The sequence below is a fragment of the Apodemus sylvaticus genome, chromosome 22, assembly GCF_947179515.1.
Source record: "Apodemus sylvaticus chromosome 22, mApoSyl1.1, whole genome shotgun sequence".
Taxonomy (NCBI): domain Eukaryota; kingdom Metazoa; phylum Chordata; class Mammalia; order Rodentia; family Muridae; genus Apodemus; species Apodemus sylvaticus.
The window spans coordinates 10,164,857-10,191,055 of record NC_067493.1 but is presented as its reverse complement, the minus strand read 5'-3'; the positions used below and the strand labels follow the sequence as shown (position 1 = coordinate 10,191,055).

The following is a 26,199-nucleotide window of genomic DNA, read 5'->3' as shown; positions in this document are numbered from 1 at the left end:
AATCAATTGTGGTATTCTGTGGTGTTGAGTCAGATGGGCTAAGACACTGTCCATAATGTAATAATTACCCTGGGCCCATCTTCCTTGGTGATGTAAACCTAATAACCTATGTTCTAACAGATGGTAACAATAGCCTGTTCAACCTGGTATGCTTTCAAACCCATTGAAGAAAATCATCATCTATAATTATTAGTAATATAGATATTTTTTAGAAATTATGAATATTTAGTCTGATTCTTAGAAATTGGTGATGGATATAGTCTTTTTAACTTTGACATGCTGTTCTTCTTCACTTAAATCCACCCTATAAGCTTTGCCTACATATTTTTCAATAGAGTAAATCTGATCATGTTCCATTCTATCTTAAAACCTTCTTTATCTTTCCAATTACCATCAAAAATAAATACCATCTTCAAGGCCAGTTGGTGGTGGCATATACCTTTAATCCAACCAACTAGAAGGCAGAAGCAGGCAGATATCTGTGAGTTAGAGGCCAGCTTGGTTTACATAATGAGTTCCAGGACAGCCAGAGCTACATAGAGAAACCTAGTCTCAGAAAATCAATGTGTGTGAGTGTGTGTGTGTGTGTATACACATGTATGTTTGTATGTATGTATATGTGTGTATATGTACATATATATGTATATATGTACCATCTTCAAAATGTTTTCATTATTTTCACTTAAGAAATTACTAAGAGATAGTTTGTATGATAGCCTAGAACAGACATATATACACAGAAATCATGCAAATAAGCACACGTTCACCCAGAAACAAATAAGATTTCTTTCTTTTTACATGTTACTAAGTTAGTTCATTGTGTTGTTTGTTTCAGTTTGGGCAGTTCTGGGACTGGGATCCAGGCCTTATGTCTGCTTAGGATGCAGCTGTTCATGATAAGATACACAATTTCATAAGTAAGACTTATACAATGTCACTCTGAAACATGTTCAAATATGGTGAGTTAGGATTACTATTGCTGTGGTGAAACACCATGGTCAGAGCAACTTAGGAAGGAAAGGCTTTGTTTTGCTCACAGTTCAGTCAATCTAACAGTACAATCATCAAAAGCTATGAGGGCAGGGACTCACAAAGGCAGGGAGCTGGAGGCAGAAGATCCTATGCCATAGAGGATGCTGCTTACTGGCTTGCTCCCCACGACTTGCTCACCTTACTTTCTTATAGAGCCCAGGACCACCAACCCAGCAATGGTACCACCCACAATGGACTGGGCCTTCCCCCACTGATCACTAATTAGGAAAATGCTTTATAGCCAGATCTTATGGAGGCATCTTCTTAATTGAGGTTCCCTCCTTTCCAATGACTTTAACTTGTGTCAAAATGACATAAAGCCATCCAGTACAGTAAGTTTCTGCAATTCCCACAAATCTTCCTGTAGCATAACTCAAGCCTGTTTGTAAAAATCATTTTCAAAACTAAAATTACATTTATTAATTTAAGAGGCATAAAAATCTATATTTCTTCCTTTGAAAAAGGCGGGGAGGTGCCCAGAAACCTCTGTTTTTTATTAACTTTCCCATGTTCATTCTTCAGAACAGGTTGAGAAGTAACTGCTATTTTCTATAACTTTCTGTTCTTCCCCCATCACTTCTCAAACACTTTTTTTAAACAACACTTTTTTTTCTATCTAGAATCAGCCCTTGTTACTGACATCTTACTGGGTCCCTCTACTTATTCCCTGAGCATAAGAATATCTCATTTCCCTAGATTTACTATAAATCCATGCTCGGGTCTTCTTTTGATGACACTTCTTTTGTACTGCCCCATATCCTATACACTGTAAACAACCATAGTATAGGACAACATTTGTCCCCCAGTGGGGACCACAATGGTCCAGTTTAAGTCAAGACTTTTGTGTTTGATGTGTTTGAGGCAGGGTCTTACTACACAGCCCACACTACTAGCCTTGAATTTGACACTCTCTTGCCTCCACCTCCCAGATTTGTGGGATTACAACTATGTACCACCAGGCCGGCCCTAAAATAAGAATGCATTTAAATGGAACCTTTCTCTGTGGGCCTAGGTCAGTTAAGAGAGAGTTTAAGTGAAAGCAGATTGTTGAATTTAATGAGATTATGGGCATACATAAGTGAATGGCAACCTTTGCTGGGAGGATATTTATGCAACCTAGTCTTTGATTAACTTTCTCAATATTCTCACTATTCTCAATATTCAGGCATAAGGCATAATGATCAGATTTAAATGCTTATATCCAAAGTAGTTCAGGGCTTAATTTTTCCTTATCCTATCTTATGTTAGGTTCCCTTAAGAGTACCTGGTCTCAGAGCTTCTGGACTAATTAATATCCACTTATCAGTGATTGCATTCCATGTGTATTCTTTTGTGACTGGGTTACCTCACTTAGGACGATATTTTCCATTTCCAACCATTTGCCTAAAAATTTCATGAATTCATTGTTTTTAATTGCTGAATAGTATTCCAATGTGTAAATACACCACATTTTCCGTATCCATTTCTCCATTGAGGGACAAGCTCTGAATACTCAAGACATAAAATTAGCATATCTTCATGTTCATGGGAGCATGAAGAAGGAAGGAGAAGGCCATGATCCTGGAAAGGCTTGATCCAGCATTGTAGGGGAGTACCAGGACAGAGAAAAGGGAGAGGGTGATTGGAGAATGGGTGGAGAGAAGAGAGCTGATGGGACATATGGGGAGTAGAGAACTGGGAAAGGGGAAAGCATTTGGAATGTAAACAAAAAATATAAAAAAGAAAAAAGAAAGAAAAAAAGAGTGCCTGGTCTCTGCGGCCAGAGATATCCGGTCATCATGTCTTTGAGTTTGGAGCAAATCAAATACTCCAAACATTCTGTTCCCAACTTATTTGGCTGTGCATGTTCAGCTCACTATTACGGTATTATGTTTTCCATTTTGCATGGGCATAAATTAAAGCACAGAGAGGACTTGTTTAGCTTGGGTTCCCAGAGTGACTGGCAATGATGGGAACAAAGGCTTGCTCCCCAGTCTCCTGGCCCAGCTCACTCAGTACCCAACCACAGGTATGTTGCTCTTTTGCTAAGGCCACATAGTGTTCCTTGGAAAGGATGCCCATTAGCTTGGGAAGATGAAGGCACATGGGAGGCTTCAGAGGACCAGAGAGGCAGAATAAAAACCAGTGACTGTGGAAGGCCAGGTGAACATTCTGAATACAGTTTAGAAAACACATGGCTAGCTAGCACTTAACTGGGTCTGAGGGTCTTTATTTTGAATGTTGAGCCACTTCATGTTTATGGAAATAGCTATTTCTTCATGTACATGTCTTACTCTTAGTATAATTTTGGGAGACAGAGAGAGAGAGAGAAGGAGGGAGAGAGAGAGATAGAGATAGAGAGAGAGAATATATATTGTAAAAGTCACTACAAGCTTTTTACAGAGACCTTGAAAGGTAGTGCTGATCAAACTGGAATTGGAGATTTTCAATGGGCAGAAATCTGGCCTCCAGATACAGTTTAGAAGGATGTACCCAAGGGTCCACTGTAACTTCGATTCAATAGAGGTCTCTACTTGGAAGATCCATACCTGAGTCTTTCTCAGAACGCATCCCTTCTTAAACATGTGACTAGGTTGGTCTACCTAGAGTTTTGTGACATCAACAGCCCTGAGGCACCAGAGTTCACAGACCATAGTTTCTTTTCATAAAATAAATTGGTGAAATTTATTGCCATCTACACGTTTAATTTGCTAACTTCTTCATTGTCTTCTCCACTAAATGTATGCTAGGAGGAGAAAGCAGCACCTTATTCAGAGGCTTATCACCAGCACTTTAGAGCAATGTCTGGAGCCTAGCAAGTAGAAAAGGTGCATACACAAATGAAGCAACCTTGGTGACATCACTGGGGGAAATCCTCTTCCACATGTGCACTGCACTGCCCCAAGAAATTGCCTAATCTTGAGCTTTGTAATGACTTCAGCAAGTGCATTAGATAATGCCTAAAAAACTTCCATTGGCTTTGCAGAACACATCGGCAAGTCCTCTCAGTTCATTCAGGAGGACAGACTCCGAGTTTACATAACCAGTGTGGCTGGTGTCCTACTGAACCCTTCTTTTGCACATATGCATTAAGTGGGGGAGGGCAGGTGTCCTGGGTGTCCCAGAGCAGCTATATCTGAGCAAGCTATGCCTGCTGCCAGCAACAGGAGAGCTCTAATGAAAAGCAGAGGAAATTACAGTTGTTGGGTCTTGTGGTCACAAGGGCATGTGCTACATTTGCAAGGTCATCACAGGACCATTCAGGGTGTAGTTTGCACACATTCTGCTGCTGAAAGGGAGATTCTTTCTCCTACCACATCCTGCACATGGTTTGCCAGAGGAAGGGCAGGAGATCAAGAGCCTGGATGAGCTGGCTTGGTGTTTGCAGGCCACATCTCTAGTAAACCAATGACTCCCTTCTGACTTCCATGAAAGCCAACAGAGTTTATTCATTACCAAGTGTGAACAGCCATCACACAGGCTCCACATTGCTTTCTCCTGCCTTGCCAAAAAGCACTTTTCAAAAAAAAATTTAAAAAAAAATCTAAAATAAAATTATCAAGGTTTGATAGGAGGGAAACATTTTATCTTCCTTCATAGATGCAGAGAAATACAAGATTTATTTTGCCTATTATAAATCTAGGAATTAAAAGCAAACAGGATACCATTATATAAAGCTACATTTAGGAAACCACACACAGTGTACTTAATATGTGGATAGCATATGTGCCTCGCCGGCAGCCCCTCTCCCCTCCCGGACAGTCCGTTCCCTTTTTTCTTTTCTCCCTCGGCCCGGGGAGGAGCGGGACAAAAGCGTCGGCTCTAGGGAGCTAGCGCGATCCTGGGCGCGGGTGTAAATAAATCCATCACCTGAGGGGCCGCTCGGGCGGGTGGGGAGTGGCGCGGGCAGCGAGCGCAGCCGGAGCACCTGGGCGAGGGGGGGGGGGGGAGCAGGCGGAGCGGAGAGCTGAGGAGGCCAAGGGGCGGGTCCAGGCGCGGCCGCTAAGAGGAGACCAAGAGGCGGGGCTGCACTCGACAACCAGCGCGCCGAGAAGGTAAGAAGTTTCCACCTCCTCTCCGCTTGCAGCTGCACTGGGTAGGGACAGAGCTGGGGTGCCCCGGGGCGGCGGCGGTGGACCGCGTTCTCCTCTAGCGCCGCTCAGCGAGGAGGCGGGCAGCGGGCAGCGCTCCCGAAATCCACCCCCACCCCTCAACTTGGCCCCAAGTTTTCGAGGCACCTGCAGGCGGGCTGACGGGAGCGAGGGCTTCCCCTCGCCTTAGGTGAGCGGCGGGCAGTCTGGGACTCTGGGGACATTTGCATTTTTATAATAAGGCTTATGAAAAGAAAAACGGAATGTATGTAGGGGAATTTTGATCCTTTTCACAGTATCTGGCATACAGCAGGTGAACACTGAATGCAATAAATGTCTATTTATAATGATTAAGGTAAGAATTCTAGTTGCTGGATTTTTGACCAATTCCATCTTTATGTAACTTGTCACTATGCCTTATAGAGTGAGTGATCTTAGTCAATGGACATATTTGCTTTCTTCCTTAACTCTTAGGATATGGCTTGGCTTTGCAATCTCTGGAAAGCAGGGCATGGAAACACTGTTTTTTCTATGCACCGTATATAGAATGCCCAGTGCTGGAGTTAGCCACGAGTCAGAGTATCTACCAGGGCTTGTGCTTAGAAAAGTTCATTGTCTGGCTCATGGGGCTATATGCAAAGAGCTAGAATCTGTCCAACTGTTGATGACTTCCAATCTTACCTATTTTAAGTTCTCAGTTTAAATACAATTTGCCTGGGAAGTTTCTTGAAAGTTTAATATTTGGTTTTGTCAGGTCAGTAGGAGAAACTCTGGTATACCATGAGTTTTCAATATATGGCCACTGCTTTAAACTCTGCTGTCAAAGCAATATGGTAGACCCAAGCCCAGAAAATGGTCCTGGTTCTGTTACCAACTCATTTTGTGTTCAGCCTCAGTTTCCTTGGTTGTAAAGCAATCATATTAAATTAGTCACCCCCAACCTCCCCGCGGGATGCCTCAAATTACAAAGGCTAAGACACCCAGGCTCTGCACTGCTCTTCCCCCATGTTCAGAATTCACATCTTCATTTTTCAGAGAAAAGATTTCCATTGATTGAAAGAAAATGCAATGGAAAACATGTGGAGCTGTGCATGGTAGTGCACACCTTTAATCCCAGCACTCAGGAGGCAGAAGAAGGTGGATCTCAGTGAGTTCAAGGCCAGCCTTGTTTAAATACTATTTTCCTTTGTGTGTGGGAATGAACTCTCCATATGTAGTACTTGAAAGGCTCAAGTAGCCAGGCAAACAACAAAATGAGGAAAACAGGTGATGGTTGAAGAGACTGGTGGGGGAGGGGTGCCTGCTAAAAAGACAGTAGCTTCTGTTCCACCCCAGTTTAGAGTTGTTGAAAAGGAATATTTATGCTATACCTTTAGTTTCCCAACACTTACCTTTGGTCTCTGTCTAACTCACCAGGCCAAACAAAACTAACTAACACAGGCCAAACAAAAATGCCCAAAGCCATCTAGTTTGAAATCTATACACACACACACACACACACACACACACACACACACACACACACACATATACTGTGCATATGTGTGTGTGTGTGTGTGTGTGTGTGTGTGTGTGTGAGAGAGAGAGAGAGAGAGAGAGAGAGAGAGAGAGAGAGAGATTCATATTTGTTGAGTATCTATGTCTAGAAACTAGGTAAACCTTTTGTACTAACCAAAGTATTTGGTTTTCACAATGATTCTATGAATTACTTCTACTACTACCATTTGGAGGTAGAAAATTTGGGTTAAGTGATTTGGTCAGTAAGTAAAAGCTTCTACAGATAGTCAATCCTATGTTTAAAAAAAGTCTCCTTGCTGGACTTCTAACCACATACACAGTTGACTGCTGGGCATGCAATGTGAATAAATGGCACATGGGCTGCTGTATGGCAGAAGCTGCTGAGTCATATGGAGACAGCTGTATGATACCAGTTCAGTGCATACATGTGCGTGATAGGATAAAATACTGAGTACTGTGTACTTTTATACTTTATGATTTTTTAATAAAGCTCAGTTAGATCATTGTTATTTTTTAAAAAGAAATTTTAGTCTTTCTCTTTGCTGCAAGCAAACCAGACTCACTGAGCTTTGGATCTAGTACCATCTGTGTCCAAGGGCAAATACCCCTTCTCCTTGCCATATATAAGCCCCACTCATGGAAAGGCTCCAAGTCTTGAGTGATGATCACTTCCTCTGGGCTAGAGTATGAAGAAGAAAGTAAATCTAGCAGGAGTGGTAAATCCCCACAGACATCGATAAGTACTTGAGGTCAGAGACTGCATCTTTTATAGTTTGTCTACATACCAAAGTCATTAATATGAAGAGTCATCTTAGCAGTAGTGGTTGTAGTAGCGAAAATAATACAAAGAAGTTAGTCTCAGTCTGTGCTTTGCTATCCGCTTTCATGATGCCTAGGACTCAGGGATGTGTCTTTTGAGAAAGTAATGTGAAATCATCCCTCTCATGCTCCTCCTTTATTTCTGCTTTTTTCACCTAACCCTCATAAAATGTGTTTCAACCCTCACAACTCTTGCCTATAGGAATAAAACTATAAGATATTAGGAAGAAAAATAAAAATACTGTGGGGGAAAAAACCCTGTATGTTTATCTGTTTAGGTTGTTTCCCAGGGGCTTTTTAGGATACTTCAACACTATAACTTTTGTTTTTCCTTCTCTGAAAAAAAATATTTTCACTGTATATATTCATTGTGCATATACGCACATTTTATACATGTATCTGCTATTCATTGAGCCTGTCCTCCACTGCACTCCCCCCTCACTTTCCCCTTTCTAGCTTATCCACTTGATGTGGGGTGGGGAGAAGGAAAGAGCCAGTGACCCTGACAGTATTCTTCTTGACAGTCCATACCCATCACGTGAGTGGAAAGTACCAAAAAACCCATTTTCAGAACTGTATCTCGAGTCTCTGGCTCCTGAAGAAAACCAGTGTGGTTCTGATGTGGGACGGGAAGAGTGGTTTGCATTGGCACCGGCCCTGCGGGTGCTTTGGGGCTGGAGCACACACAGCTGTGGGTTACAGATGCTTGCTCTTCACTATTAATGTGGCCAGCATGTGAAACCATGGCACCGCAATACTACACAGAGGTCCACGCCTCTGATAGTTTGAGAAATAACTCCCAGCTGAAGAAATGTTTTCTTTGGAGGGCTGGAATACATTCCAGAACAGAAGGTCCTCTTTCAGAAATGGTAGAATTAACCACTGATTAATTCTAGTCTAGTGATGTTGGACTGGGCATTGGGGACTGCATCACATGTATCTAAGGGCTTGGCAGCTTTAACCAAAAGTACAAGGGGAGAAAAAAAGAAACGAAAAAATAAATTAAAGTTCCTTTAAATCTTTGGTTAATAACTTCTGCATTCCTTACTGCGTGTATATCACAGACCTTGTTGTATACACTCTCAAGGCATTGCATAGTTTCTTTGAAATCACAACTGCAAAGCATTAGTAGGAGCTGTCATCTGAGTTGAGGTATGATAGACATGTTTCTACCAATTATTATTTCCCTGAGGATGGGGGAATCAGAGGCCTGTATATACAAACAGAAGAAATGTGTATGGTGTTGGGTATCGCTTAAAGTTCAGTAACAAAAATTATCTTCTAGACAGGAATTTCTTCTCTCTCTCTCTCTGTCTCTCTCTCTCTGTCTCTCTCTCTCTCAACGTATGTGCTCCCTTCTAATGGTATACTTGAGAGAGGGTCTTCCATCTGCCATTGTTAGTGAGAATGTTTTCTCATCGCATACAAGTATTCAGAAGTTAGTTTATTGACTCTTATTGCACTTCGGGGTATCTAATAAATAATTTATTAGCTTGATGGATATGTGGCTACCTAACTATGGAGCATGATATATGCACTGTTTCTCTAATACACTGTAGGGAGACTTGTTTATAAAGTATTTAGTATTGGTTTTATAATGCACTGTTGACAACAGGAGACCACGAAGCTCAAAGATCAATCTCATTTTGGCCCACAGTATTAATGCTACTTTATAAAGCTATATGACAGGTCGCTTAGAGAGCGGTCCTTACAGAAAGGACTCTGTTAGGAAGGCTGGTTGTAGTGGCTGCCAGCACAGGAGATAAATGTCTTTGTCCATGTCCCTGAGATATTTGTTCAGTGGCTGTTGATACTGGCCATGTGATGGAACTCATCTTTTCCCTGGTCTCTAGAGGGATTCTGGACTAAAAGTGCTGAGTTCTCCTAATGCAATCCTCACTAATTGGGTAGAGAGTTGATGTGACTTTGGATCACATGGGCCTGGAGGTAGGAGTCAGCAGTAAGGGATGGGGGGCTTACCTCCTCAGCTTTGTCTCATGTCTGCTAATGAAGCAATATTCTTAGACATCTCCTCTCTCCTTAATTCAAATCATATATGTGATATAGTTCAAAATATTTCCAGTTTTTATTTGCTTTGGGGAATTTCTTTAGCCAGGAGTAAACTTGCAGCCATTTTTTTTTTAAAAAAATGCTCTGTATATATTTAGAATTGGGTTTATGAATAAATAAAGATCAAATAATTTGGTCTAAAATGTATTCTTGGCATTTTAATTCTTTTACATGAACTCATCAGTGTGGGAATGTATGTGATCACTGTAGTTCCCAAAGTTCTGTTTCTTTCCTGGGCTATATGTTCTGGAGCAAGGCATTACTCTCTGCATTCAGAACCCTTTATTGGTTTTCAGTATTTCAGATTTCAGTGTCAGTATTTCCAACTCCTAACTACATTGCCTTTAAAAAAAATTCTTTAAATTTTAAAAGATAAATAAATCTTAGAGAGAGAGAGAGAAAACGAATGCACCTATGTACAATCGTATGTATGTATGTATGTATGTATGCACCTGATTATCAAATCCCCTGGAGCTATAGTTACAGCAGGTGTGAGCCATCTCATGTAGGTACTGGGAACTAAACTTGGATCCCATGCAAAAAAAAAAAAATTGTACATATTCTTAACTACTAAGCCCAATGCGTTGTCTTAAAGCCAACATTGTCTTGACTGGGAGGAGACTTCCTAAGTACTTTCAGGGGCAGCCCTCTCTGCAGTTGACCTGTCTTCTGATCACCACTCATGGATTCTGACCTTCATTGTGCCTTTTTTTTTATTCGATATAATTTATTTACATTTCAAATGATTTCCCCTTTTCTAGCCCCCCCACTCCCCGAAAGTCCCGTAAGCCCCCTTCTCTTCCCCTGTCCTCCCATCCACCCCTTCCCACTTCCCCGTTCTGGTTTTGCTGAATACTGTTTCACTGAGTCTTTCCAGAAACAGGGGCCACTCCTCCTTTCTTCTTGTACCTCATTTGATGTGTGGATTATGTTTTGGGTATTCCAGTTTTCTAGGTTAATATCCACTTATTAGTGAGTGCATACCATGATTCACCTTTTGAGTCTGGGTTACCTCACTTAGTATGATATTCTCTAGCTCCATTCATTTGCCTAAGAATTTCATGAATTCATTGTTTCTAATGGCTGAATAGTACTCCATTGTGTAGATATACCACATTTTTTGCATCCACTCTTCTGTTGAGGGATACCTGGGTTCTTTCATTGTGCCTTTTTAAGTAGACTGTTCCTTTTCTCTTCTCCAGTTGTTCTCTAGTTTGTGCTCTTAACTGGAGTTGTAATATCTGTGTTTCTTTTTAAAAACATTAAGTGTATTTATTATTGTTTTAAGTAAAATATAATTATATCATTTCTCTCCATTCCCTTTCCTTAGTCTAACAACTTCCATGGCCCACCCTTGCTCCTTCTCAAGTTTCTGGCCTCATCTTCTTTAATTGTTACAATATGGCAGGGCCTGAACAAGGACAATGAGGGGGGAAAAGTGGAAGAGGGAAATCCCGTGGGACCCCAACCTCAGATAAGAACTACAGGCAACTAAGGGATGCTGAGAGAGGTTGTCTTCCCTATGGAAGATGCCCTCTCATTGGTTATTCAATGCCAAGTGTCTGGTCCTCAAAGCATGTATATGCAAGCAACTGAGTAGACTGAGTAGGTCCTATTTACACACACACACACACACACACACACACCAATTCCTGAATTTCTTTGTTTTTGTTGGGTTGAGATAGGGTTTCTCTGGGTAGCCATGGCTGTCTAGAACTCACTCTGTAGACCAGGCTAGCTTCAAATTCAGAGATCTACTTGCCTCTGCCTTCTGAGTGCTGGGGTTAAAGGGGTATTCATCACTGCCTGGCCTTAATGCCTGAATTTCTTACCAGGGAAAAATTTCTATATCATTCCTTTGTGTCTGAGGGATTTTTTTCCTCTCTTCAGAGAACCTTTTCATTTGTGTTCTTACCACATTCTCTCCTAGGACCCTTTATATCATTTTCCCTCTGGCTTAGATCTTCAATATCCTCTTAACTGTCTTGGTACCCTTCACTCACTCTAGATTTTTCTTTTTAAACCTCCCATAGTGGAAAACAAGCTGTCTGTTCCTAGGGACACTTCTTTAAACCCTGCTAGCTTTTCAAGCCCCAAGGTTATTTTACTGTTCCTGCCCCAAATTACACATTCCTTTGCTCCTCAGACTGAGCTAAACTGTATTCTCCTTTCTCTAGAAAGTGCTGCCAGCCAGATCCCTAGTGTCACACTGGCTCTTGTGATCTACATGTTTAATCGTGTGTATGTGTCTGCATCTTGGGAGGGGAGCTTGTGTGTGCACATACATGCAAGTGCCTACAGAGGCTGGAAGAGGACATTGGATCCCCTGGAGTTGGAATTAACAAGATTACAGGCAGATGTGAGCCACCCAACATGAAAACTAACTTGGGCTCTCCACAAGAGCAGCGTGCTCTTAACCAGTGAGCTATCTGTCCCATGTCCTTACACATGTCCTGTCTGTCGTTCCTAGGGCTTTAATTTCATTCCCACGGTGTCTTTTGTGTTTTGCTTTTTTTTTCATCAGCCTTATCTGCTTATTTTACCTGTTTATTATAATAGTTCCCTGATTGATCTCTTAGCTTCCTTTTAGTTATGTTTTAATTTGTTGTCATAGATGTACTTTCTTTAAAAATATTAATATTTACCCTGTGTTGAGGTTGTCTTTTTGTAGAGTTGGCTGATCACTTGGTGGATAACAGAATAGCAACTGAGTGGACTGTGGGACTCTTACCCATAGTTCCATTACCCACGCATCTTCCCATTTATTACTGCTTTATCCATCATCCTCCCGGCGCCCTAGTGAAACTAGATCACTTCTCTAGAGGAATATTGGTGGTCTCTCAGGTCCTAGAACAAAGGCAGCCTTTTCTTAGATGCTTCTTTCACATATCAGAGGGAAGGCATCATTCCCTAAATCATAAGGATCTACTGTGCTTGCCTTAACACTATCTCTATTTATGTTAGGTCGTTTTCGCGCATGGCTTTTATTCTGTAGTAGATTATAAACCTGTGAGCAGGGACCATGTCTTATTTTGGTGTTCCCCACAGCTTCTTGTACTTGGTATGTGAAGCTTGATAAATAGTTCTTCAACAGTGAGTAAAAAGTTTTATAATGATTTTCTTGATGATTAGTAGAAGAAAATGGAGTAAGTTGGGGTATTGACTGGAGTGTGGCTCAGTGGTAGAACTTGTGTTTGGCAGCCCCGGTGTCAGATACCCACCCGACTGTCCAGTTCCTCCTTAAAGAAAGAATCTTAAGTGCAATGCTGGTTTGGCTTCTTAGCACACAGGCTTGCACTCAAGAAGCCCTGAGTGGCTCCCCTGTCCTGTCACCCTTCAGTGAGCTATTCTGTTATTCCTCATTGTTGTTTTCTTATGGTTCATATATTTAACTGTTGGTTGCTATACACCTTAGTAATTAACTATTTTTTACAAGTGTTTGAGTGGTCAGAGGAGTATATTATATCTGTAGTTTTTAAGATAAAGTATCTTGATGCAACCAGGATTTCTGTAAATACTGCCTGCAGACTATATAAAATTTCCTCTTCTAATCTCTCAACAGGCACATTTTGTGCCCTCCCCGCCTCCAAATTGCCTCAGTTACAAATCAGAAGGCAGGCTTGGTGACCAGGACTGGCAAGCACATTTTAAAGTCCCATGCTGTGGAGTTGATCCATCTCAACTTGAGGTATGTTGTTCTTTCTTATTTAAGTCACTTAAATATGCTCACATTCTCTGACTGTCCTATTGAGGTTTGTTCCCACATAATTATTCTTTGTTCCACCCTCTTACTGTCTTTCACACTCATGTGCACGCTAGGAAATGAATGTGTTTACTTGCTTCTCAACAGTTTTTAACCTCTGAAGATACTGCATGAAATAGAATTTTGTGGCAATAATTCGAATGATTTTGATTGTGATAAAGTGTCTTCTTTTATTTCATCCCCTTTTTCCCCTTTTCATTTTTTACACATAGTTCTAGGGAAGATTTATTCTAATTGTCACTGTTTTTAAAATGGATGTGTTAGGGTAGTAATCTTTGAGAATTGAAATGTAACACATATGTAACACACACACAGACACACACACACAGAGACACACACATACACGTGCAGACTAATGAGTTTCCCTAAGATGATCATAACCAGGACATCAGCTGATGGACAGACAGTGCAGTTGTGTGTGAAAAGCTTCCTGCCTGCTTGCGTCCAGCCGAGGTCCTACACCAAAGGCCACCACTCTCCCATTTAAGTTTTTTTAATTTGAAAAACAATCCAGAAATCATACAAATTTTCTTTGCATCAATATTTTTTACTTAAATGTATGTTTGTGTGGGCATATGCATGATTTTGTGTGTAAGCATGTTTTTGTGTCTAAGTAGTTTGTAAGGGCTTGTGTATGTTTGTGTATGTATGCATGTATGTATATGTGTGTATGTTCTTGTATATGTGTTTGTTAGTATGTGTGCATGTGTTTGTGCATGTATGTGTGCGTTTGTGTGTATTTATGTATGTATGTGTGTGTGTGTTTGTGAGTACTTGTATATGTGTTTGTATGTATGTATGTATGTGTGTGTTTGTGTGTGTTTGTGTGTATTGAGCCTTGTAACAGGGTTTTCTTGTGCAGAAGTGAATCTCAATCTTCCTTCTTGAGAGTAATTTAAACTATTACTGTGACATTTTTACTAGAGCTGCCAGCATCTCAGGCTACAGTTTTTAGAAGGAAGTAAATAAAAGCATTAATATTATCTTTACAATCCCACAACTTTCGTGGTCATATGAAAGTAATTCCCCAGTGCACTTCCGTGCCCCAGCCTGTTGGATTTTTGTCTTTTGCTTTTGCTTTTTATTTTTATCCTCATAGTCATTTAAGGAAAGATACCACTGATTCTTTCAGAAGATTTTTCTCACAGGACATCAACTGAAGCTTGTGATAGTAAGACAGCTTTTGTCACTGCTTGTACACACAAAAAAATTAAAGTCACTTTTTTACTTTTTAGATCAAAACAAAATAGGAAAATGTTTGATCTTTTGTAGGCATAAGATTTGTACTGACTGAAGATGCTTTTTTGAAATGTGAATCTTGATTCCAAGGGATTCTCATTTCCTTAGCATTTTGTAAGCTACCTGATCTACTGTACCTAACCACATCTGTCCATTTTCTGATCTTTTGCATCCATGGATTATAGCCTTTTAACATTTCCTGGAAGTGTATTCCGGCGCTCAGCCCTGACTAGGGTGTCAGACACAGCATCTCAGGCAAGTTAGACAAGTGTCAATTGGAGCATTTTCTCCTTTTCAGTAAAGCATTTAGGTAATATTTTCCTAAGTGGAATGTTAATGTCACTCTCTGAAGTAGCTCGAACCTTGTTTAAGGGGCTTGTGTTCCTTTTCTGGTCACATAAAGATATTTTTACTGCATAAGGTTTTCTCTGTCAGTATTGGTCACCATTTTCTTCTCTCAGTGCATAGCAGCTGTTATATATATCTCGTGCACTGATGTGATTGGTGTTCCTGTGAGTTCACATCTGAGTATTTAGTATGTCTATAATGGTTTGGCAGAAAGCTGATTATAAATGAAGGCATGGGTACTCTTACTTAAAAATTGAACAATGGTCTTATTCCTCAGAATCTTTGGGCTGTTTTGGCTGAAGCTACTATATGTTGAAATGTCCAACTAGGTTGTCAAAGCCATCTGGCATTTATATATAGTTATATATGAATATTATAAATATGAAGGAACAAGTGAATTCTAACACAGACTCTTGGAGGAGAAGGATTGAGATGCCAATCAAAGATGATAACATGAATTTAGATTTTTCTTCTCCTTTTCATAAAGACCCTTTAAGCTAATTTTAAATTAGCTAATTCATGGACTCTAAACCTAAATTCTTACCATAAAGATTTTAATAGAAAGAGTAATAGACTGTGTAGTTTAGATCGTTTACATATGACACTTGGTTACATTTAGTTGTTGGCGTGCATGAATCATATATCTTTTTGAGGATAGGATCTCACTCCTATCTGCTTTGAAACTCACTATAGAGATCAAAGTGGCCTGGGATTCACAGAGGTCTGCCTGCCTCTGCCTCCCAAGGGCTGGGATTAAAATCTGAACCACCATGTACCCCCATGTACCCCCTGCCATGCGTCATCCTTTTAACCTGAATTAAAGACTGCTACATACATGTCAGTCTGCTACTTACAGCTCAGTCACCGAATAAACTGAAACAAGAAAAACAATTGCTAAATAAGAAAAATTTTCCTGGTTCCTTAAAATTTAAACATGAGGACCCATGATTACCAGATGTTACTGTTTGGGAACATTGGCAATCGAGACACAGTTGTCCATCTCTTACAGAGATCGAAATGGAAAGAAAGAAATTGGAAATCAGTTGGCAAGCAAAGATTTAGGTGTAACTATTAGGTGAATCTTAATTGTAACAATGAGTATCTTTACATTAAGGAAGATAATTCATAGAGGCAGGCAGATCTCTGTGAGTTCGAGTTGAGGCCAGGCTGAGCTACATAGTAAGTTCCAGGACAGTCAGAGCTATGTGGAAAAAACCCTGTCTCAAAAACAAAACGATACAAAGCACAAACAAAAACACCTGTAACAACCAAACAAAACCGAAAAGATAATTCAGATCTTGATCTTTTATTTATCATTTTTTATTTTTATGATCTTTTTTGGTTATTTTACTTATTTACATTTCAAATGAACAACATTATCAACCAAGCAGCTCTTGATCTTAAGAAGTACTTTTAAATGTCATTTCTTCTTTTCTCCACAGAGTGCACATAGATGTGCTTGTGTACTCATTATGTTTGGGTTTATATGTGTTAAGGGAAACAAATATTTTACTGTCCTCTCATCAAATTGTATAAACATAGATAACTATACAATTATAAAGCAAACAAAAAAGTGGAAATTAAAATTTAAAATTGAAATTATTATTTAAAATTTAAAATTGAAATTATTATTAGCTTTACTTTTTCCTATTCTTTATATTGAACCAAATTTGTTCCTCCTTAACTTTGTGTCTGAAAAGAAATGGCACAATAAAGTAGGGGTGTCAGGCTTCACAAGGGGAAAGGGTGGCAGGCTTCACTAGGGGAAAGGGTGGCTGTCAACCTTCTTCCTTAGGAGTATGGAAGTGAGGGAAATATCTGTTCAGAGGAGTTTTCCTTCATTAGTTCTTTCTCCTTTTTTTCCCACTTAACACATCTGTTAGCATTCCACACAGACCAACAGATGTTGCAAAGCAAGTCCTACACTTCGTTCTCAAGAAAAATGACATTTCCTCAGTTGCCTGCCCCACCTCTGTGACTGAGACCAGCCTGCTGCTCCTGCATAATTTGCATATATTAAGTTATGTGCCTTAATGCATTAGGAACCTGAGCTTCAGCATTCCTTTATATGTTAAGGTCGCATGTCATTAGTGACTAGTTTACAGGCTGCCTTAGAGTTCTGAGAAGGAAAGAGATTTGAGGATGGCAACCTGATTCTGTACACTGAGAGTGGATAGCCAGTTAGCAATATTTTTTTCTATAAAATAGATGAGTTACAGAAAGCTCGAGCTGTCCCACCACGAGGAAGTGCTGATTGTCATGCGATGTGAAGCATCATTTTTATTATTTTGGCAAGAACAGGGACAGTTTTGTCTTAACAAGCCATTAGATGAATACCAGCGTGTGTCACATGAAAAACCACTGATCTTTAACCCAGGTCTGTACTTAACCAAGCTTTGGAAGTAAATTGTGACTGAAGGAAGAGCAAAGGCCAGTACACTGTCATTACAGATTACAGAGTCTGCTAACAGCGAGAGAACTGAGCCCAGGGAGTCACAGGTGCGGTTCTGTAAGCTGTCAGTAGTCCTGCGGATGCTTCTTAAACTGTGTGCACAAGCCATACATTTATTTTATATTTGTTCAGGATTTACGTTGTAGCTCTAGCTAGGGAGGAAAAAAACTGAAAAAAAAAGAAAGAGAGAGAGAGGGAGGGAGGGAGAGAGAGAGAGAAAGAAAGAAAGCCTTCAAGTGCTTTCTTAGTGCAGGGCCTGAGTTTCTTAGCACAGAACCACGACCTTTATATAGCTGCTATGTTCCCAGTCACAGAATGACCTTAAGAAAGCCCTGTGTTTTGAAGAAATTAAATCCAGTGAAGAAAAGTAATGTTGGGTATGGTGGAGCACACCCTTAATCCTAGCACTGGAGAGGCAGAGGCAGGCAGATCTTTCGAAATCAACCTGGTCAATAAAGTGAGTTCCAGGCCAGCCAGGGCTACATGATGATACTCAGTCTTTAAAAAAAAATAATTGTAATATATATAAAGAAATGATGGGTTATATTCCCATAAACAAACAAACAAACAAACAAACAAACAAACAAAAAGCAACACAATAAATAAACTAGTTTATTCCAAAAGTATATGCAAAAGAGCATTCTTTGGCCTGTCAGTAGTCAGTAACTGTGACTAACTTTTCCATCACTGTGTAATTTTTGAGAAAATAAAAGAAAAGACCCAAATTCACCTCACTACAAAATATTAAAAAGATAGTAACATTCTAAGCAATCACTTGTGGGAATTACTGCTTACAGAGCGAACAGGAAAGAACACACTGCCTTCCTCTGTTGGTGGGATTGCACTGCACCTCTCTGTAGTCTTGTTATCCTACACTAACTGAAATGCAAATTCTTTGTAACTAATTGGATCTCATTGAGGGTACATGCACAGTGTGTAGTTATGTGCAAAAAGGTTTTCAAAAGTATGAATTTCCTGTAATTACAACTTTTAATTACTATCCAAAGTGTGCAGTTAGTGCAGGGTTAGTATATATGCTTAACTTTAAAAAATATTATTAGAAGCATGACTGGTGAAATGTTTGATAAATACCAGATAAAAACAAATGTGTAATTGTAGCATCTGTAAATTGAATTTAAACTATTTTTTAAAATTAACATTTAGGATTTAGAATTTGAAGCCAGTTGAGTATTCTGATGGCATGTTAATAGTACAGGTTTTTTTTTTAAAATAAATAAATAAATAAATAAATAAATAAATAAATAAACATTGTAAGTGTTAAAACATCATTAGTTATTTCCAGAGCTGCTTACCTTGTCCACTCTCCTGGTCTTATGTTAATGTTGTAAAAGTATTTCAGAGTTGTATGTGTGTATGTGTGTGTGTGTGTGTGTGTGTGTGTGTGTGTGTGTGTGTGTTACTGCTGTGTGTTATGAAGAAGAGCTAGTTACTCCTAGTTCTACAGTTTCTTCAGGACCTTGAGAGCTCCTTGGTGGACCTCTCAGTGTACACAGCCTAACTCTCAGTCTCAGGGACTGTGAGGAGCGTCACGTGACCTTTCAGATTTGTGATCCCCTAATCTGAAGTACATGACTTTGAATCAGGAAGAAAACAATAATTGTGAAAACGATGTTTATCCCCATGGCCTAGTTGTAAATAACTTGGATACAAAGGATTTCAGAGGGTTATTCTGTAATCTACGGAATGTTAAGCCAATGGAAAGCCTCAGGAGATGTCTTGGTGCCTTGGTTTTGTTGTTAGTCATTGACCTGAGTCTCTAAAAAACAATTCAAGTCTCTTACTGGCTAGAAAAGCATCAAGGTTCTACATTTCCCTATGGAAATGGATGGCAAGTTCACATAACATATTTTGGGACTTTCTATATGAGTCAGAATTTTATGTTCTAAAATTTATTAAAAAATGGTTTTAAACATAATAAACAAAACATAAACATTCAAGGTTTGTACTTTAGCATGTTTATATATAGCTAACTCTTTGGACTGGTGTCTGTTGTTATAATGAAGCTTTTACTTTTTTTTTTTAACTGATTTTAGGAATTAACTAAAATTTTGTTTGACAAAATCCATCTAGGAGGTACAGTACTGTGTAATTGTTGTGATTTTTCTTGTGAATCTTACGAGGCTATCCTGATGGTTTTTTTTAAAGATTTATTTATTTATTATATGTAAGTACACTGTATCTGTCTTCAGACTCCCCAGAGGAGGGCATCAGATCTCATTAAGGATGATTGTGAGCCACCATGTGGTTGCTGGGATTTGAACTCTGGACCTTTGAAAGAACACTCAGTGCTCTTAACTGCTGAGCCATCTCTCCAGCCCTATCCTGATGTTTTTAAGGCGTGGCTACGGCAGGAATATTTAGGTAATAGTTTTGCTGCAGACTTGTTCGGTTAGACCTTGCAGTCAGAGAGACCTGTTTGCATACTCTGGGTAGCATTTTGTCAGAGGACTGTGGCTGGGTATAGCAGATTTGGATGTATTAGCTAGTCAACCTGATAACCCTGTACAGACTGTATTGATTTTCTAGGAGAGAGTTTATGAACTAAAAAAACTTGGGGTTGGTGTGTTAATAAACTGCTTCTCTCAGTCTGTCACATTTAATTATGGAGCTGTGAAGTTTAGGGGGGAAAAGGGCTAATTCAGTTACAGATTGTTCACAGCAGGGTCTCCAAATTAGCCCTTTGTTTTGTAATGCCACCTTGCTTGGGCTCGAGTTGAGCACATTTCTCAGTTTTGCCCTAATGAGTTGCAACACTGATAATGTGGCTAATGATCTTTCATTGATTTCACTATCACTTGCTTGTCTGGTAATTGATCCGTTGTTGAGCCTCTAGTTAATTATATCGGCTTTGACATGGCCCGATCCCTGGGGAATTTCAAGTCTTGTAGAATAACAGTTTTAATAAAAGAGTCTATTACTGCAGGTGCTTGCTGCTGCATGAAAATTGATTTTTGTCTTGTGGTGTGGTGTGGTATGGTGTGTGTGTGTGTGTGTGTGTGTTCGTTCGTTCATGCCCGCATGTGTGGGGGTTAGGGGAAATACCTGGGAAAGAAGAGGATCTCAGAAATGAGAAAAAGAGGTGGGGCTGGAAAAATAGGAAGAGGGAGTGAGGGAGAGTGGGGAAGGAGGGGGAAGGACTAGGAGAGAGGGAGAGGAAGCAGAAGAGGCCAGAGAGAACATGCAGGCAGAGGATACAACAGTGCTTGAGGGGAGCAAGGAGGAAGCTTGCTGTTGACAGTGTCCTTAAGCCTCCCACAAATAACAGCCATTAGTGGGAAGGTCAGGAGCCGAGCAGGTAGCTTGACTGAGGCACTGAGTGCCACTTCAGAAATCAAGAGGCTAGCAAATTTTAGAGGGAGTTAAGTGGGTAATAGTAAAGGTACAGTCACCGTTGACAATTGACTCATAGGGGCTTTTCCCGCCCCCCCCCCCCTCGAAAGAATATTTTTATTGACCACGGGTAGACTTAATATATTTTAAGGCAACAATTCTTTGGGTTCTTGTTTGTCTCCTTTCAGATACTGAATTTGCTTCTTTTGAGACTTTTTTGTGCTTAATGGTGGTGAACTGGAGGGAAGTTTAACAGAAAAGCTTTCAGGAGATGTCAGTTCTAGAAGGGAAGGTACATTTGTGTCAACATAGTGTACGGTTGCTCATCTTTTCTCATTGTCCACTAATGACACAGGCTGCCATCGAAACGCTTTTCTGTTTCTTTTGTTGTTTCTGAGAGGAAGGTTTATTGTTATTCTTCCGTTAAGAAGGAGCGAACAGAGTGCTACATTTGTCCTCAGTATTTGTAAGTGGCTGAAGATTAATGTTCCTTACATTTTAAGTTTAGGAAGGATGGCTTTTTCCTGCTGACTACTTTTATGAGATGGCATGAATTTAGCTTTCCATTTTGAAGTTACAGTGTTTATGTACAGCGGATTTTGTTCAGTTCTGCTTTTTCCATAAATAAGGGAGATAAATACTATCTAACAAATGGTTGTTTTGTTTTAAAACTGGTTTAATTAAAAATATGACCTGCTATCAGGGTTATATTTCATCAGGCAGGGAAACATTATAGAATTTTCCATAGAGGTCCTAAATGAAAAATGGCATTTTTATATGCATTACTTTTTGCCTGAAATAGGACAAGTTTCCTTTTTTCTTCATCTTTTGCCCTTTTTTTATGATTTAAAAGGTTGATGTAGATGTCTTACCTGAGAACTTTAACAAAGGATTTTATTCTGCATGTGAGCTTTAAGAAAAGGTATTCATTTTTCTTCTCTTCCTTCAGTTCTCTTTACTTAACCTTCCATTTGGTAATTAATGGCCTGAGGTGCTGGGTATTAAGTGATATATATTTATTTTTGCATATGTTTAGTGTACATCTTCCATGTTTAACTGGTAGCTTTGCTTGTTCACCCTTTATAATATAAGGTCAAATCTCTGTATATTATTTTCCCTATGAGTTTATATGTGGTTATAAATAGCCCCAGCATTACGGTGTGACTTGTGGCAGCTAATATTTAAAAAGCCACTAAGCAAACTTTATGTTCTCCTCCAGATGAATCTTTACTGCTTCCAGTTTAATTAAAAATATTTAAGTGTCATAGTTTTGCAAGTGTTAAAGAAAGGACTGGTGCTGGATATAACATGTTACAGCAGAAAGCATTGTTGGCAAAAATTCCCAGGGAGGAGCCCTGGCTTTCCCTGGCCTTGTGGGTGGTGATCGTGGCAGTCCGTGGAGTATGCACCAGTGTGTGTGTCTATCTGTGTATCTGGAGGGGGGTTAGTACAGTGTCATTTGGTGCCTGACAGTGGAACAGTGCAGTTGACTCCTAGCTCTGCTGTCCAATGACATGCAGTGGCTGAGGTTTTGAAGCTGATCGTTGGGTCTCTAGTGCTGCCTGCGCACCTGACAGGCAGCTGTGAAACTGAGCAGAGGCAAGCTAGGGGAGTCACAATCTATGCATAAATGATAGGGATATCTGTGCAGAAGGTGCGAAGGAAGCTCTGACCCCCCCTCCCCCAGATCTCCCCCTTCCTGAATGAAATGCACAGTTCAGCCAGCTTCTTACCTACACTGTACTCCTGCTACTGGCTGCCAAGAAGCTCAAAAAATCCACCTTCACTTTTCAGTCAGAAGAGGCAGAAGTGGATGTGAGAGAAAGAGACACACAGAGAGACAGAGAGCCAAAGAGGGCAAGAGACTTGACTTTAAGAGACTCCTGTACTGACAACTCCATGCAGTTCGGAACCAGAACGACTGCGGCTGGACCAGGGTTCATGGGGACATGGCAAAACGCTGATACTAACCTCTTATTCAGAATGTCCCAACAGGTAAGTTACTTTTTCTTTCATTTTTTTTTAAAGAAACCTCGAGTTGTTATGTGCCCTTTTCTTCCTGCTACTTTTCTTTCTAAATGTTTTTGAAATTAAAAAAATATATATATTGTCATTTCTGTGTTACTGGAATGTGCAGTGTTACTTCATGGCTTCCCCAAGGGCTCTTTAAGGAAAAGGGGAGAAAGGACATCGAAGTTAGAGAAAGCAAAGGCATTTGTTGCAAAGTTTCACCTTGTGCAGCCTGAGCCCTGCCTTAATTTATTTCTTTGTTTCCTGCGAAAAAGAGAAAAGGCCACTCAACAAATGTATCTTTCTGACTGTGAAAGACTTGGTCAAAGTGTCTGCTGTCTCGAAGTAGGTCTTGCAACTGAACAGTCATAAAGCGCGGGCCCCTCACAGCAGCGGGTTTGACTTCTGGTGTCTGGAGCAGCTGGACTCAGACCCGAGCGAGGCTGTGCAGGCTTCCCTGCCGGCTGGGTCAAGCCGAAGGGCGGCAGGCTGCACTCAGGCTTGCTCTCGGCCTCCATTCCGGCTCTCGGTGGCTCGGTGCCTTCGCTCTCCCCTGTGCTCCCCTGGCCCAGGTGCAGCCAGCTCGGCTTGTCACCTGCCCGCCACCTGCCGCCCACCGCCTGGCATGGTGCACTCACACTGGGCGCGGCCCCTGCGTTCTCCCAGAGCAGCTTCTCGCTCAGCCACTGGCAGCTCCGCTGCTGCCCTGCAGGGAGAGCTGCCTGGAGAGCGCCAGGGCAGCAGCAGACTGATCATTAATCACCCGCAGTGCTCAGTGATTTGCGCCCTGCGTGCCAGGCTCCTCTTGCACAATTGCAGGCTCTCAGGCTCCGCGGGGAAGCGAGGGTTAAGTGGAGGCAAAGGGGAAACAACCCAGAAACTTTCCTCTTTTCAGAAGTCTACCCCAAACCCATACAAAGCAAGAGTTAGTTTATCTTCCATGCAGCACCAAAGTAGTACTAACAAATATACTGGGATGTTAAGTAGATGGCAGTTGTTTAAAGATTGGTCTTGCCCCACTCGTTTAAAATAACTGCAACTGCTCTTTTGTATGTAAGAGTTCGCGGAAATTGAATACTTTGGGGTAGATTTTAAAATGTTTGGTAATGAAATAAAACTACTTTAAGGGCTGTAAACTGCCACAAGTTTAGAAATAACAATTGCCCAAGAAAGTGCATAAAGCCCTGCTCTTGAACATTTAATTGGTAAACAGTTTTATCAGCCAGTTTTAGATAGAAGAAATGTATTTGAATAAGGTGTATTTGACATCCTGCAGAGGGACCCTGATAACTACTGATCCAGTAAGCTGAGATTTAAATGCAATCAACATAAGCCCAGTAAGCAACTCTTTATGTGCAATCCTTTTTTTTTTGTTTGTTTTTTTTTTTTTTTTTTGTTTTTTTCACACTGAAAAGTTCCTTTCTTGTCTGACAGAGATGCTGCTTTTCTCTGCAGAACACTTTTCGAGATGTTTTTCTGAAGCACTTTTCTGACTGGGTGGCTCTCTTGTGGTTGGAACAGAATGTGTTTTCACTAACCTTAGAATCTAATAACTTGTGCCCCACTTTAAAATTTAGATATCACCAATCCGGGTTTTCCTTGAGTTGTGTGTATGTACATGCATGCTGTGAAAGGTTAGATTGCTTTAGGTTTTTCCCTCTAGTGAAAAAAGAGTTAATAAAACAGATAGAGATAATGATCAATTGATAAATGGCTATTGAACCACATAGATGTGTTAGATTGCTGCTTTGGCAAGAGCCCATTTCCAAGTAGATTTGCATCTAAGGAGACTTTAAGTGATGCAAAACATTTAGGACTAAAAGAAATAAAAGCAAATTACATAAAAATAGGTCAGAATTAGGAAAATAATTTAAATTCCTCATAGAGAAACTTGTATGATCAGCTCACTGTGGTGTTTTCTGTGTGTTTGCTTGTGTACCTGTATGAATGTACGTGGACTGTGAGCCTTGGTGCCTGTGAGAATAGACACAGGGAAGGCCTTTATGCTTGATGAACAGATTATGACACAGAACACTATGACAAAGGATGAAAATCACAAACTTAAAAAGTATTGTAAATCAGCTATTTAGCTGTAGTTTGTTATTATTTTGTTTTTTTTTTTGTGTGTGTGTGTGGTTGTTGTTGTTTTGGTGTTGTTAGTAATGCTTAGCTTCCCATTTACTTTCAGAGTTACTAAATGTTTACCTTTTGTGCATTTTGGAAGTCATCTAAGAAGAGTATATGTTTACATGTGTAGATGTACTTTTCTTTCTCTTTCAAGATGCCATTTCAGAGTGTGTAGTCTTAAATTCAAAATCTGCCTAAATATAAGCCTGTGCTGTGCATGCCTAATGTTTTTGTTTTCCTTATGGGTAGTGGGTCAGCAGTGCTGGTTCAGTGTGAGTGGGATAGAGTGTGTGCATGGGGGATGGGGTGGGGGAGGGAATGATTCCTGAAATGCTCTCTTAAAAGTCAACAGTTTTGAAGAATAATAGTTTCAATATCCACATTAAGCCACCCTTTGCTAAAGATAAAAAGGTTTTTTTCTAATTTAATCAAATATGTACAATTCTCTATATATAATTGTTTAGGATAAAAGAGGCTTTTCTGCTTGATTATTTTAATCTCTGAGTAAAAATTTAGCTCATAGAGTAAATGAAATCTTTTAAGTACAGTTTTCCACAGTTTTCTATAGTAGAATAAAAATTAATATTTCCTTGAATATCTTGGTAAGCATTGGACAAAACTGACTACTAGAGCCAGTAAAAGATGTTTAAAGACTGAGCTATAGAGAACTCACCACATATGATGTTAGCTACAGAAAAATGTATGCTTGGGAATCTGATGAACGCTGAAGTTGAAGAATCTAGGTCTGTGTCTTCTAAACGTAAGCTAGGCAGAGGCATGGGACAATCTGTATCTTGCATTTCCCCTGAACAAAGTTAGATTTCCTTAACTGTAAATCTTTCCTTTATCTAACATTAGCAAATGATTGGACTCAGACTCAGTGGAGTTAAGTCTGTTCCCCTTAAAGCTTTAAATGGGACTTCCTGACTTCATCTCTCTACCTTACAGTATTTTCCCTAAAATCAAAGATTATTCCTCTAAAAATCAATATGATTTGTTGTTGTTATTGTTGTTTAGAAAAATAATATTTTCTTGTAGCAAGATACTTGAGAGGTGTAGCTGTTGACTTGTGTAGCTGTTGACTTTTGTAACTGAGAGTTCTGGATTCAGTTTTGAGTTGATAATGTCCAAAACCATTTTCTCCTTTTCCTTATCTCTTAAAACCTCAAAGGTTATTTTTCTCAGGATACTCTCTTAAGGTGTTGTTAAAAAGACAGATGGGGGTGGTAGGAGAAAGGAGCTTGCTTTTGGAAGGTTGTTTTGTTTTTTTTAATCATACTTTGAAAGCTGTTTTTTCTACATAATTTGTACGTTTGTGTATTTGAGACAGTAGCAAATAAAATCCTTATAGCTTCCTCTAAGAGCAGGTATAGTTCGATCTAATTGAAATCTTTTTAAGA

General features: G+C 40.0%; 1 protein-coding gene and 1 long non-coding RNA gene across 3 annotated transcripts in view; both read left to right on the top strand.

Moving 5' to 3' along the window:
* Nucleotides 1-22,539, top strand: part of LOC127672353 (uncharacterized) — an 84,138-nt gene extending 61,599 nt beyond the window's left edge. Inside the window, exons 1-4 of one of the 2 annotated variants that reach the window (XR_007974971.1) lie at nt 4,996-5,066; nt 13,072-13,197; nt 21,516-21,584; nt 22,457-22,539. This is a non-coding gene — a long non-coding RNA (uncharacterized LOC127672353). Of the gene's footprint in view, nt 1-4,995; nt 5,067-13,071; nt 13,198-21,515; nt 21,585-22,456 lie in introns of those variants that run through there. The other variant, XR_007974972.1, reaches the window with a different exon arrangement.
* Nucleotides 22,540-22,583: 44 nt separating this feature from the next.
* Nucleotides 22,584-26,199, top strand: part of LOC127672339 (uncharacterized) — a 77,447-nt gene continuing 73,831 nt past the window's right edge. The window contains exon 1 of the mRNA XM_052167433.1: nt 22,584-22,657. The gene's annotated coding sequence lies outside the window, so the exon portion shown is untranslated. The remainder of the gene's footprint in view (nt 22,658-26,199) is intronic.